Source organism: Chiloscyllium punctatum, chromosome 48, assembly GCF_047496795.1.
Source record: "Chiloscyllium punctatum isolate Juve2018m chromosome 48, sChiPun1.3, whole genome shotgun sequence".
Lineage (NCBI taxonomy): Eukaryota > Metazoa > Chordata > Chondrichthyes > Orectolobiformes > Hemiscylliidae > Chiloscyllium > Chiloscyllium punctatum.
The window spans coordinates 37662886-37676556 of record NC_092786.1 but is presented as its reverse complement, the minus strand read 5'-3'; the positions used below and the strand labels follow the sequence as shown (position 1 = coordinate 37676556).

Sequence of the window (13671 nt, the reverse complement as noted above, 5' to 3'; positions counted from 1 at the left end):
AGGGCAGAGAAGTTTCCTTCGTTTGAGGGATTTGAATACTGTTAGCAATTTTATAACTCTCTGAAAAGTTTCATGTTCAGCTGATGGACAATAAAGAATTGCTAATTATCCAAAATTCACAAATGATAAACGTGCACTGAACATTTTTGGGGGAATAACTTCTGATGACATGTCCCTTTTTAATCAGATACCTACAAAGCCAAATGCAACAACTGATTGGCAAATATTTTTTATTTAAAAGTATATATTATTCATAAAAATCATCTACAACCGCATACAAATATTCTAAGTTAGTTCTGTGTAGTCTTTGCAGAGACAAATCATTGGAATTTTGACATATATATCCAAAGTTTCTCTGCAGTTGCCAAAAAAGGGCATTTCTACTTGAGCAGGAAAATGGTTATGTTCATTTTAAGGCATCACCCAAGAGAGTCGAACAACTGAACAGACCCTTGTTCTCCTTCTGCAGAAACACCTTTAAATAATGGCCTTTCTCCACTGGGCCTTGGTTGCTGCCCCAAAGGTTGGCAAGTGTTTCCTCCATGAGCCTCGGGGAAATAATAATTGACACCTTTTCATCCTTTGGATGCTGGGAAAACTGATACAGACTGGTCACCTCTGACTACAAGTGATTGAAGAGATGTCCCACCCTTCTGCCAGTGTATCAGGAGAAAAGATTTGCTTTCACCAATGTCATTAATGACCCTTGCTTGACTCATTTGAACCAAGTCTTTCTACAGCTGGAATTGGATCCAACTCCTAACTGTAGCATGAAAGGACTATTTTACTTATGTTGCAATTACTTGAGGGTACTGATGACAACCATTTAAGTCTAAATTAACTTTAAAATTAGACACGAAGAGTCAACTTGTTTTTAAACTTGAGATTGGGCATCGAGGTTTATTCACTTTTTGTATAACTTTAATCCCTTCTCTGTGAGCTGATTTTGTATAAACCATATTGAGAACCATAAATTTCCATTTAGCAGTTTGAGTAAAGTTGCAGACCCTTATGTACTGTCAAATCTACTGAACAGGTCACAGCTGTGCAGAGGCAAAGTACTGTTGACAAGGTTATTGCAAGCAGCAATGCTGTTTAGTTAAATTCAAATACTTGTATCCTATAATTTATACTTGTAATTTATTCCAGTTCTCTGTATCAGGCACAAGCTTTGTTGTCTCAATTTAACCAATTTGATAAATGTAAGTTTTCATTCTGTTACAAGGTCACAATGGTAGTTAACCCATGAAAAACTAATACAGCCATGCTGATTCTCGAAAATGTATTTCTTGGCCTGAGGGTATATTTTGGAGAAAAACAGATATCTCCCTTTTGCAGTGTCCTGACACTGCTATTTACATTGGTTAATGTTAGTCACTGAAATATCAGCTGGACCTCAATTACCCTATTGAATGAGTTATTTTTAATGCTGTAATTTTTAAATTATCTATTAATAGTTTTTTTTTCTCTTTTTGGTGTTCTCTTGATTTAAGATTTCTCACCTCCAACAACACTGCCCAATAGAAAAGGAACCATTTACTTTGGAGTTGGGGTGAGTTGGAGGGGGTAAGGGAGTGTTTGACCCGAAGGCCTTCAAAGGGGGCAGAACAAAGGCTTAAGATAGGCAGGATTACACAAATAAATCATAAACGTCAGGTGACCATGAAGTGGAAGGATTTACAATGGGGGCAGCAATTAAACCTCAAATCTGGTTCACTCTACAATTGTAAATTTGATTTTCTCCATCCTCAATAAATGGTTTGATTGTACACAGGGAGGAATTGTTCATTCGGAGTTTAATTTGGACAATAAACTCACCTTGGCTGCTGTTGCCAGATCAGAGACTTTTTGCAACCTGAGAATTCTGTTTAGCTCACTATGTACATATGTCTCCTTTCTCTGGCAAATGTAAATATAGTATGTTAAACTGATCATTTCATTGTTGAATGAAGGCAAAAGTGAAAATCTGAATGGGCAATACATAGTTTGAATCACTTGAACATGAATGGGCTGTATGTAGCCTGGTATGGTTTTAATTTATTCCAGTGTGCTTTGAAAGTTCACCGAGCTGCAAAATGGGGTAATTGTTTAATAGCATTTTATGGGGATTGTTGTGACTACGTCAGAGGCATGAATAAATTACTCTCTTCACTCTTTTTTTTATGATAATATAACAGAGTTTGAAGTTTTTAAAAAGATGTGCTTTTTTACCCAAACACTAAGTAAAATGGTTGATTGAGAGTAGATGTTGCAGCTGCTCTTGAGATTCAGATTATCTCTAGATTTCTTTCAGCTATTACATAAATATTTATTATTCATATACTTTGGAGGGATATGGTCTAAGCCAGGCCGGTGGGCCTAGTTTAATTTAGAATTATGGCTGGCATGCGTTGGTTAGACCAAAGGGTCTGTTTCTGTGCTGTATGGCTCTGAGCAGGATTCATCACTGCTTTATGAATAACACCTTGATAGACTTGCACTGATTTTCTGCATTTGAATGCTGCAATATCTGAAGTCTGGTTGTTATGAATAGGAAAAACTGTTTTCTAGAGGTTTCTGTAACATCATACGGCCTTACTTTTGGCTTTGTTGTGTCACTACTCCCTTTGCAGTCCCCCAGACTTCAGTCTCTTATTGCTTCAAAAGCAGACTTTAGTCAAGGCAGATTCTAACAGTGTCAAAGGGCATGGCCCAGATGTCACCATCTAACATGGTTGGATTCTTTCCTGCATAATTGCTGCAGCTTTATTGTGTTCTAAGAATGGGCTTGGGGCACTGTATTCCAGCAGGCTAGCTCCACTGGATTGCTTCAGGACAATATATTGTAAGCTCACTCAGAACTGGGCAACCACTTTTTTTTTTGTTTTTTTTTGCTTGTAGTCAAAATTTTAGCCTGGATTACAGACAAATATTATGTATATCTTACTCTGGATAAATCTCATCTTATATTAAGTAATCAGTTTTTTTTAAAAAGGAACAGCTGTAAATCTTGTGTTCAGGCACTGTTTTTGTCTTGTCTAGCCAGCCCTTATCTGTTGCTTGGTCCCAGAGGGGGCCTTTTTAGAACCGGAGTGGTCTGGTTTTTCAGGGGTTTGTCTTTGTCTTTATCACCACAAAATGAATGTTTTGGTGGAATGACCCTTCAGGGAAAAAAATTTTCTTCATGGCTTTGACCCCAGATTTATTTATTTTTCCCCCTTTTTTATTGGTGACCCGTTAGTTACCTTTTTTTGTTTGAATGACCTTTTTTGAGATTCACAAATATTTCTGACCAACAAGGAATCACCTTTTTGAAACCAAGCTATTTACAGCTTGTCAACGGTAGTGAATGGTCAGCAAACATTTGCTGGCAATGATGCATTTGGCAAGTCATCTAAAATACTTTGACATGTTTGTGAAACTTTTTAAATGAGCAGTTATCAATTTTCAAGACTTCACTGTGATACCAAAAGTGAAAAGTTAAAATGCAGTTTTCATTTACATCACAATTTAAGATTCTTGTTTCCATCATTCTAGATCTTTCATGATAGAGTGTAAGGTTTTATGCTATAAAATAAAAAGCAATTGTTACATATCCATTTGAGAATGGCAAACAGTCATGTTTGCCTGCACAGTACCAGTTGTATGAATGGACTAGCTGGCTTCAGTGGCTTGAAGTTGAGGAATGCAAACCTGAGTTCCTGCTTCTGATTTATCACTGCTGTAAAATTATGTGGATATCTGACACTGGGTTTAGTGTTGGATCCCAACAGTATGTTCTGTTGAGGTATATGCTGAATTATAAATCCTTGAACAAGGTTCCAGGGAACTGGTGTAGAAACAAAGTGTTGGAGAAAATCAGCAGGCCTGGCACCATCTGTGGAGAGAGATGCAGCTAATTTTAAAGAGTCCAGATGTTATATCTGCTTCTGTCTCCACAGATGCTACCAGACCTGAGTTTTTATTTAGCACTTCCTAATTTCATTTCAGACCTCCAGTATCCACAATATTGTGCTTTTATGTGGCCAACTATTTTTTATTTTAAAATTCATTCATGGAATGTGGACAGCATTGGCCAGACCAGAATTTATTGCTCACCCCTAATTGCCCAGGTGGTCTGAAGTCGCATAGGCCAGACCAGGTAAAGATTCCAGATTCCAAAGGATGTTAGTGAACAAGATGATGTTTCGTGTCACTTGGCAATAGTTATCATTAGACTGTTAATCCCAGATCTTTTAGAACTCAAATTTCTCCATCTGCTGTGGTGGGATTTGAAACCAGCCCCCAGAATATTATCTGGGTTTCTGATTTAATAGTCCTGTGATGATAATACTAGGCCATTACCTCCCCTCTGCTGTTATTTGTGTCTCAGATGCAGTACAACGTCTGTGGAAACCATGAGGTTGAAAAAGCTTATAAAACATCTCAACTAACAACTCAGACACATTATGGTCCAGTTAGGATTGTTTGATTGCATACATGCACCACACTGGACATGAAAAACACCTGTTCATCACTATTGGATACTAGTTCAAAGCTTGGATATGTGGAGATGTTGTTCTTGGCTACCATGAACTTTTGCAATGCTAAATTTACCATTCTCTGCGACATGAATACTGAGATGCTGTAGGCCAAAAAAGGTCAGTGCTGTTCCTGTTTCGCAAAATTTACATCTGAAATCTGACACATGCCAATTAGTATTGGGAGCTATGAGAAATTTGTGCTGCTGTCACTTCTCTTACCTAGCAGAGCGATGCTTGGCTCATTGGCTGTTGCAGCTTGAAATTAGGAACTCAGTACAATCTGATATTAGTGTTTTGGGTCTGTATTGCTTTGATTAATATTGGGCCATCAGTGGGTTGATTTTGGTTTGTATTCCTTAGAGCAGAGATGGCTGAGGGAGGATTTTATTGAGATGTTCAAAGTTATAATGAGCATAGATATTGAAGATAATCAGGATAAACCCTCTTTTTGTTGAAGGGTCAGTAATTAGGGGATGCAGTATTAAGGTAAGGAGCAGCAGGTTGGGTGGAATTGAATGGTGAGTATCTGGAACTTTTTGCTTAAAAGGTTGGTAGAGGCAGGAACTCTTAGATGTTTAAGAGCTAATTCGATGTGCACTTAGAAGTGTCGTAGCATGCACAGCTATGGACCAAATGCTGGAAGTGGAGTTGAATATCATAGGTGCTTGATGACCGCTGAAGGGCCTTTTTCTGTGTTGTAAAAACTGTATCACTCTGCATGATAGCTTTAACCTACTGAGCTTTGAGAGCTTAAAATTGAATTTGTCTAAATCTCTCTCTTTTTAAAGAGTGTAACCCTAGCCTGCTTGTCTGGAAGACTGGTGATAGAAACTATGAACCATTCAGACTGCAGCAAAATGTTGCTATGGATAATTGCAAGGATCGTAAGAATTTCCCCAATAATATTATTTGGTTTTAAAACATATGTCATGAATGCCTTACTGATGATGCAGCTCAAGCAAACCTATACCATGTGAAAATGCAATTTTTAAAATGTAATTCCAATTATCTATCTTTTGGTGTTCTAGAAGAGTGTTTTTTCCTTTACAATGCATTTTGGTTTCCATAAGGTAACTTTTCCACTTTATCTGGTTATCAAACTCTCTTCACACCTGATTTCTAAGAGTTCCACTATTGCAACAACTTTATCCATCCACCTAGTGAGGGACCAATACAAGCTTCTGAACTAAACCTGGGAAGGTGCGAAGAGCAGCAACCAAGTCACTTCCTAAAAAGGATGGCATAGTGGATGTGTTCCATGCACTGTTATGGTTGTCTGAGGTGTGGACTAGTTTAGATGTGAGAAGTAAGGGAGAAGTAATCAAAAATGAGCATGGGGCATTGCACTAGCATGACTTGATTTATTTCTTTAATTCCCACTGGTGTAAAGTAATGATTGGCAGTCTCAAAAATAAACAAGGCTAAATATTATCCTGTCTGAAAGTGCATCAAGATGCTGCAAGGTATTGCTGGAAGCTATTGGTTAAAGAATTGTGCAATGTTAGAGTGTTCAGTGTTGTCAATTATTGTACCAAGTAGGAAATCTAAGAACCACATAGAGACTTACAATGTGAATTTTCACCTTGTGTTAACTTGATTACTTCTCCAATTCCAACTTTTTCTGTATGACAACAGATGGGTAGTGAGTTTATTTTTGTAAAACATTTTGTTTCTTTTAAAACATTGATTTTTGTGAGAAGCATATCTTTCTCATTAGTTAATTCAAAAGTAAGCAGTTGTGTGGCTAACGTGAATAATATACTTTGTGAAAGGACACTGAATGAGTAGTAAAATAGATCTTCATAATACAGAAAAACTGACCTGTATTTCGACAACTACAATCTTTAAAAGCAGACTTACAAGTAGAGAAAGCCCTAAGTGGGATTCTGGCCTTACATATTAACATAATAAATATAACATCCAGGAGAGAATAATCAATTTTGCAGGACTGTTATTTAAACGTTAGTCACATAGTTTGTGTAGATTGGGGTATCTCACATAATATAACTGGAGAAATGCAATGTTGGAGTTTGAGATGTTATTTGTTGCATGATTATTTCCACTGGCCAGTGATCTCGTATGAAGGGTGCATACATTTTAAGATTAGCACTTGACGCATGAAAGGGAAGGCTCTTTTCAAAAAAAAAGGAAATATGATTAGAACGTATAATCACAAGTGACCATTGAAATCAGCTGAATTAACTCATTTAAGGGGGCATGAGATAATCACTTGAAGAAAAAATGCCCCATGCATAGGGGGAGGGAAAGTTGCAAATGTTACCTCTGAAGTGAGGCCTATAGTAAGTACTGTGGATCAAATTAACCTTTTTTGTGTATTAAATTTCTGTGACAAGTTCCTCAAATGAATAATTAATATTTCAATTTTAATTTGCATTAAAAGCACTGAGATTTTGGGCCTAAATTTCTTCTAAAAAGCTCTAAAGTGAAATAGTTAAACAGATCCCCAAAAGATCATCAGGTTACATTAAGTTGTGTGGAAGCATTAGTAGTTCTTTAGTGTTTCACTTACAGTTTGGATATACAAGAAAATTTATCTCCAGATTGATGCTGCAGAATGTATCGCAGTATCTCAATTGATGCAGAAGGTTGTGTCTAATGAACTGTGACATGCTTTAAAATATTCAAGCTTCAAAAATCCTTTGAGATGGTGCCTCATTAGTTTGGGAGATTCAACAGATTATTTTGAAGTCTCTGGAGTGAGGAAGCAAGCAAATTCAATCTGCAATTCTAGAACATGTCTGCTAGATTACTCTGCAGATTTTAATATTTGTTCTTGGTTTTCTATTCTACAAATTTAGTTGTTTTACTTAAATTCTAGTATGTTTTTTTCCCAAGTGAGTTTCTTGTTTATTTTAACCAGGTCTAAAGTATAAACAAGTAGAAAGAAAGTTTTTTTTGCTCATTTGGAATTATGTGAGCAGCATTATGGAAGTAAATATTAAATTGTAAACCAAGATCCAAAGTTTGCTTCTGGACTTGAAACCATAGTGTTTTTATTCTGTGTATGATGTCTCAACCAGTGTGATCTATTGTGGAATGTTTGTTTTTACATTGAATATGTAGTTTGATGTTTGTGAGATTGTAGCTCTGATCTGCGATTATGCCATTTGTACTTGATGATAGAAAGGTCCTGTAACTTTTGCAGCTGTTGGCAAGATCAATGGGATCTTCAGTGATTGCTTTATTCTGGGTTTTAATGCACCAATGGTGGGATCCTGAGCCATGTGGTGATTTGTTGCTGCAAACCAGCTGGTTCTGGAATTGATTTCTTACATAAACTGTTTACTACTGAACTATTAATGATGTTCCTCCTTCTTCATATAAAGGACAGTTTGTGGATCTTTAGACTTTGTAGCCAGTCTCCTTTTACTGTCTGAGAAAATAACTCTTTGGGACCTGATAGCAAAAAGTTTCATTCACTGTTTCTTGACCAATTTTCTTGGTTTCTTGTTAGTGTATATTTACTTCTCACATGTATCCCTATGGAAATATTAGAATAAAATGGTTCAAGATGATTTTGGGTCTGACATTGCACTGTGGTGAGCCATTAATTGGTTCATGTCTTCAGGACAAAATTGAGGAGGAGCAACGTGTTCAAGTTCTATAGTGACCACAACTGGAATTGTCTGTTGGATCTCAAGTGAGAACAGGAGTCAGTTTATCTGTGATACCCTTACAGTTGAATAGCATGTTAAAACTTGATGTTGGGCTCATATGTAAAAACAGTTACTGATTTGAGGAATGTGAAGGCTAGTAATCCTTCCAGAATTGTATCCCAATATGTATCTTTACCTTTATGAAACAGGCAAAGTCAGAATTATAACAGCACAGAACTATTTAATTGTTTAAGACTCCTAATAAACCCACTAAAGTAATCTATGATTGGGTTACAGCTGACAGTCCATTATTTTTCCTCCTCCCTTTGTGGCTGCACAGTTTGTATTGGGTCTTATTTCTCCCTATTGCCACCATGTGACCTTCTAAACTGTTGAATCTAATTTTCATTACTCTTGTTTTAGCATGTCTGTAACTTCGTTTTTCTGACCTTCCGGTCCATTCCTATTTGAACTGAGCTTTTGACAGACCACTGCAGTCTTCTCCACTCCTTTGACAGACCACTGCAGTTTTCTCCACTCCTCCTCCCCCCCCCCCCCCCAAACACACACACACACACCTCCACCCTGCTGCACAGAGTTCATTACCCGAGAAACTTTGGCACAGAAAGCCATATTTAAAGTTGCACCATGTATTGAATCCCACAACACACAATGTAACAATGTACCACTGCTCAAGTCATTTCTATCAAAGACTTTATTTTGAAATGAACATTAAAAAATTGTGTGACTTTACAGCAATTTCTGAAAATTAAATTGTAAATCTGATCGTGTTCCAGTGTCACTAACTTGTTTTTCCTATGCCTTTTTAGTTTGGAAGTGCAATACAAATTCCAATGGCTGCCTGGTGTTAAATGGCTGTATGTTGGATTACTTAGAGTGGATACAAGAAATTTTCATTCCTTTAAAGTTGTAGTCACAATTTTTGAAGTTAAAGCCACAAGAGGACAGAGGGTCATAACAAAGGTCATTTCAGGAATGATGGAGACAATAACAGTGCAGCATTAACTCTCTACAGTCCTTTTACTAAGATGGTGTTATCTTAACGTAAAGATTTCCACTGTTACCACTGTTTGAACTTTTAACAAAGATGGTGTATAATAAATAATGGGTCTGTAGCAGATCTCCTGATAAGTGGTGGCTCTCAGGTTTTATGGGGATTATTTGAATGCACTACAAGTGTTCTGCATCTAAGCCCTCCTGTAGGTTATCTGGTTTCCAGAAACCATTAAAACAGCAAAAGCTGTGCTTTTGTTTTAGGTGATCCATTAACAGCAGCAGCAAAAGTAATGCTGTGTAATGAGCACTGCATATCCAAGTTAGAGGAGAAACTTCACCATTTATTCACGCATTTATTTACTTAGGCTGATTTTTATTGGGTGTTTCACTATTGCCATTTTTAAAAACTGTGCTAAAAGACCTAAAAGCAAAACCTGAGTTTTTTTGATTTTTGAATCCAAGTTTCTGAGAAAGTACTTCTGTTGTTTTATAATGTACTTTACTGACTGTTAAAATTCCTGCAGTGTCTTTGATAACTTTTTTTGATTTTCTCCCCTCCCAATGACAATTTAATGTGCTATGATGTGCTTATCCACCTCATGCCAATAACTATATCTTCTCAGCGGTACATTATTTTACTGAAAAGCTAAGTGGAGGTGCTTTGCATTGTAGAGTCTGTAATTTGTCAACATAATCATTTAATCTTTCTCAGTGAAAAGAATTTGCGCAGTCATGCACCTTCAGGTTTTCCCAGCATTTGCCCTGTTTAATCCTTTTGAACCCATATGTCAAGAGAGACAGAAGGACTGTTTAATTCCAGACACTAAATCAGCCCAGTGAATCCTCCTCCAGTTATTTTTCTGACTAGATTATTTGGATTATGATAGAGTCCCAGGGATGAATGTACATTTCACTTTGTGGAGCTGTTGTGATAATCATAGCCCTGTTCACTTTGAAAACTATTTGTAAGTGGAGATCTTTGTAAGGAAAGTTATGAAAATCTGAATTTCAGTATTCATTTAGGATTAATTGTATAATAATAAATTGATAGTCATTATGAGCATGATGAATTGTATCGTGTTAATTAATAGGTATATAACAGAAATTAAAGCACTGTTCTAATCCTGTCGCTTGTCATATGTTGCGGACCTACACAGACTGCTTTTAGCTTATCTTGGTAAGAATGGTAGTGGTGGTGCTACAATTATCCACGGTGCCTCTGGCTAAGGAGGAGAAATATCAGCTTGGTTTGTGCTCCTGATTGCTATCTAGTGACCTCTACTGGAAAGTGCTGTGGCATGGATATTCTCATGATCAAATAGTCTTATCGACATTGATTCTCAAGTCTCGCTTTGCAGAAATGCCAGAAGGCTTCTGACACTGAGCACTGTGCCCCACTGATACTCACTGACATCAGAAGAAAAGAGAATGAAATTTGGGTTGGGGGAAGCAGAAAAGAAGCAACCTTTTTATTCAGCCAATCTTGATTTTAAAACCATGTGAGTTAAAGTTTTATAGGACAATAGTTTTAATCCACATCTTGCTGACTAAATTAGAATTCATTAAGCAAGCTTGAAATATCTTTGAGGGGATTTTTTAATATTGTGTCTTCATTTCCAGCCTGTTGTTAAACTGATTCTTTACCCATTTTGAATTTTCTAAAGAAAGGGGGGGGGGGGGTTTTGAATTGGGAATTGAATAGATTTACAATTGTACAAATTTGTCCATATAGAGCATGTTAAAGGTCATCAAAATGATAAATACTAGTGCTTTGCAATCTTGGATAAGAAATTCTTAGTTCATAGAGCTGTGAGGTGATGGATTGGTTGCATTTACGACAAGAGGCCTCGTATGTTAAGATGCATTGTGTAAACTACTGCTGTGTGCAGTATCTCTTTCTGAGGAAAGGCAATTCAGTGTTGACATTAGACCTTCAGTTGTCTCCATTTAATGGAACAGTGACCGGTTCTGGATGACCACTCGGGAGGCCAGCAGACATTTTAAGCCATTTGACATTATGATAAATTGTTCGTGGGGCCATCCTTTGGCATTCAACAAGTCAGGAAGGATCCCTTGTAGATAAGTTGTTTGTAGAAAGATATGTGACGTTGTAAACGTTTGCTTTTGTATTTCATACTCTTAAGAACAATGTTTTTGGTTTTAATGCAAAAAAATATGGTTGAGTATGCAGATGGATGACAGCTTAGCAACAAACATTAACAGCAGCATTTTACTTTCACTCTTGAATGAGTGTTCAAGTTTAATGTTCTTCACAATTGAATACACCCTCTTGAATGTGTATTACATTTGAAAATGGTGTGCAAATTTCAGAGAGATCAGGTTTGGCACAGCATTGGAAGCATGAATTTCAGAAAAACCATTCCAAACCAGTAAATCAATTTTTAAATGAGTACATCATGAAAATGGCCTTACTGACAAGAAGTAAAGCTAACTAAAACCTCGGATTTTTGGTTAAAAGCAAAGCTAGAGAGAGAGAGATGGACTGGGTCCCAGATCCTGGTCACTAGCAAAGAAGGTGGGACTGGCACTAAGTTAAGGAGTTGGATTTTTTTTAACTGACAGCAGGATCTCCTCCGATGGCATATAGACCCAGCAAGCCTTGGTGGAATTTGAATGAAAGTGTGGCTTAGAAGCAGGTTGCCTTTCAATCTCCTTTACAGCCTCCTTTCTGGATAGTTTTTTAGAGAAAGAGAGAGGAGATGGTAAAGGGTGTTTGGGTCCATCTCACTGTCTCCAGTTTCTCTCTCGCACACCCCTTTTTTTTTTGCTCCCTCATACAGAATTTGCATCCCCCAAGTCTTTGTTCTCTACCTCCTTTCATTTTAATTTTCTTCCCCTCTCTTTCTTGGTCTTTCACCCACTCTCACCCTTTTTCCCCCACTCCTCACGATCTCCTTCCCTCCATCCTTTTGTCCTCTTCCCTGTCACTTTTTTTCGTTCCCTCCCAGCCCCCTCCTGGACTACTGCACATCTTGACTGCCTCCTTCAGAGCAGAGTGTGGTTTCTGTCTGCCTATTGTCTCCGTGACGTGGAGCTGCCTGTTCTCCTGCAGTAGCCTTGCAGGTCTTGTAACTTGCCACTCCTTTGCATCTTCATCCACAACTTCCACTTGTGTTTCCTACATTTATAACACAGGCCTGCACCAGGAGAGACGTTGGCTTAGTGGTATAATCGCTGGCCAATTGATCCAAAAGACCCAGTTTAATTATCTGGGGACCTGGGTCCAAACCCTGCCGTGCAGATTGTGAACTTTGAGTTCAATAAGATCCCAGATTTTCTAATTCTTTATCTTGAATTAAGAGTCTAATGATGATCATGAATCCTTTGTCTGAGAAAAAACATCTAGTTCACTGTCCTCCTCACCTGGTCTGACCTACATGTGACTCCAGACCCACAGCGATATGGTTGACTATTAACTGCCCCCTGGCATTTTAGGGGTGGGCAATAAATGCTGGCCTCTCCAGCAATACCCGCATGAATGAGTTTAAAAAAATAATCTGTTGCCTAGAAGTGGGATCCTCTTCCTTGGGTTCTTCATCTTGATCAGTTGTTTCAACTCCAATTCAGTGGGTTCTGAAATAGCGACTGTTCAATTCCCCATTCACAGACTTTCTTAAGCACAGCATCTGGTGCTTGAATGATTGATTGGGTAGATAGGTTCAAGATTAGTGCACTCCCTCTGTTTTGATTTAGCTCTACAAATTAATGCTGTTTTTCCTGATGAAGGGCTTTTGCCCAAAACATCGATTTTGCTGCTCCTCAGATGCTGCCTGAACTGCTGTGCTCTTCCAGCACCACTAATCCAAAGTCTGGTTTCCAGCATCTGCAGTCATTGTTTTTACCACATTAATGCTGTTGTCCCTTTGGTGCAGTTCTGAACCTTCATTTTAGACAATTGTAAGTTAGGGTCTCCTATATATCAGTGGACATGTTTGACTTCTCTTAGGATTGTTTTGAGAACATCCACACTTCTCCTGGGGGTCTCCTGCTATGATCAAATTGAGTTGAACCCTTGCTTCAGGAATGTGGTGTCAGGCATGCAAATGCTAGAGTCGTCATACAGCATGGAAACAGACCCTTAAGTCCAACCATGTTTCCAAACTAAACTAGTTCCATCTGCCTGCACTTGGCCCATATCACTCCAAGCCTTTCTATTAAGGTACCTACCCAAATGTCTTTTAAAAGTTCTAACTGTACCTGCATTCACCACTTGCTCTGGAAGTTCACTCCACACATGAACCACAGTTTTTAAAAAAAATTGCTCCCATGTCTTTTTTTAATCCTTATCTTCTACCTTTAAAAATGTCCCCTGTCTTGAAATCACCCACTCTAGGGAAACGACATGTGTATTAACCTTCTTTATACCCATCATGATTTTATAGACCTCTGTAAGATCACCCCATAATCTCCTATGCTCCAGTAAAAAAAAAAGTCCCAGTCTTTCCTTATAACTCAAACTCCATTCCCGACAACGTCCTGGTAAATCTCTTCTGAATTCTCTCCAGTGAATCCTG

General features: G+C 37.9%; 1 protein-coding gene across 4 annotated transcripts in view; it reads left to right on the top strand.

Moving 5' to 3' along the window:
• prtga (protogenin homolog a (Gallus gallus)) overlaps positions 1-13671 on the top strand; it is a 118502-nt gene that overhangs the window by 87656 nt on the left and 17175 nt on the right. The gene's annotated exons all lie outside the window — the stretch shown is intronic.